Genomic DNA, 1,188 nt, shown 5'->3' on the forward strand with positions numbered 1-1,188 from the left:
AGAAAAATCAGAGAAAGAAAAGCAATAAAGAAAATCAATGAAACCTAAAGCTGGTTCTTTGAGAAGGCCAATGAATTTTATAAACCTCTAGCCATACTGATAAGGGGGAAAAAAAAAAAAGAAGACACCCATTACCCATACAGGGAATAAGAGAGGAAGCATCATTACATATCCTACAGACATTAAAATAATAATAAGGGGATATTATGAGCAATATTTTACCAAAACATTTGACTACTTAGATAAAACTAACAAATTTCTTGAAGGACACAAACTATCACAGCTCACTCAAGAAGAATAGATAACATTAGTATCCCTAAATGTATTAAATAAATTGAATTTATGGTTTAAAACCTTTCCACAGAGAAAACTCCAGGCCCAAATGGCCACACTGGTGAATGCTGCCACACCTTTAAGCGAGACATAATAGCAATTCTACACAAAATGTTCCAGGAAATTAAAAAAGAGGTAACACTTCCCAACTCATTCCATGAGGCCAGCATTATGCTGATATGCATACCAGAAAAAAGCATTATAAGAAAAGAAAACTATAAACCAATGTCTTTTATAAACATAGACACAAAAATTTTTAACAAGCATTTAGCAAGTTAAATCCAATAATATATTTTTTAAAACTGGGCAATACACCATGGCCAAGTGAACTTTATCCCCGGAATGCAAAGTTGGTTTAACATTTGAAAATCAAGGTTAACAAACTAAATTATTAACAAATGGAAAGAGAAAAACCATACGTCATCTCAACAAATACAGAAAGAGCATTTGACAAAATTCATCATCCATTTCTGATAAACAGCATTCAGCAAACTAGGAATACCAAGGAACTTCCTCAACATGTTAATGGGCATCTATGCCCTAGATAGGGCATCCTGTTACCATAGAGGTTACATCCTACTTAATGATGAGAGACTATGCGCTTTTCTCTTAAGATCAGGAATGAGGCTAGGATGTCCACTCTCACCACTTCTATTCAACATTGGTCCTAGTCAGTGCAACAAAGCAAGAAGAATGAATGGAAGACATACAGATTAGAGAGGGAGACAGAAAAGTGTCCTTTTTTGCAGATGATATAATAATCTGTATAGAAAATCCTAAGGAATCTACAAAAATGTTACTGGAACTAATTAATGGATTTAGCAAAGTAGCAGGATACTAGGTCAATGTACAAAA

This window comes from Galeopterus variegatus, unplaced genomic scaffold, assembly GCF_000696425.1.
Source record: "Galeopterus variegatus unplaced genomic scaffold, G_variegatus-3.0.2 Scaffold7705, whole genome shotgun sequence".
Taxonomy (NCBI): Eukaryota; Metazoa; Chordata; class Mammalia; order Dermoptera; family Cynocephalidae; genus Galeopterus; species Galeopterus variegatus.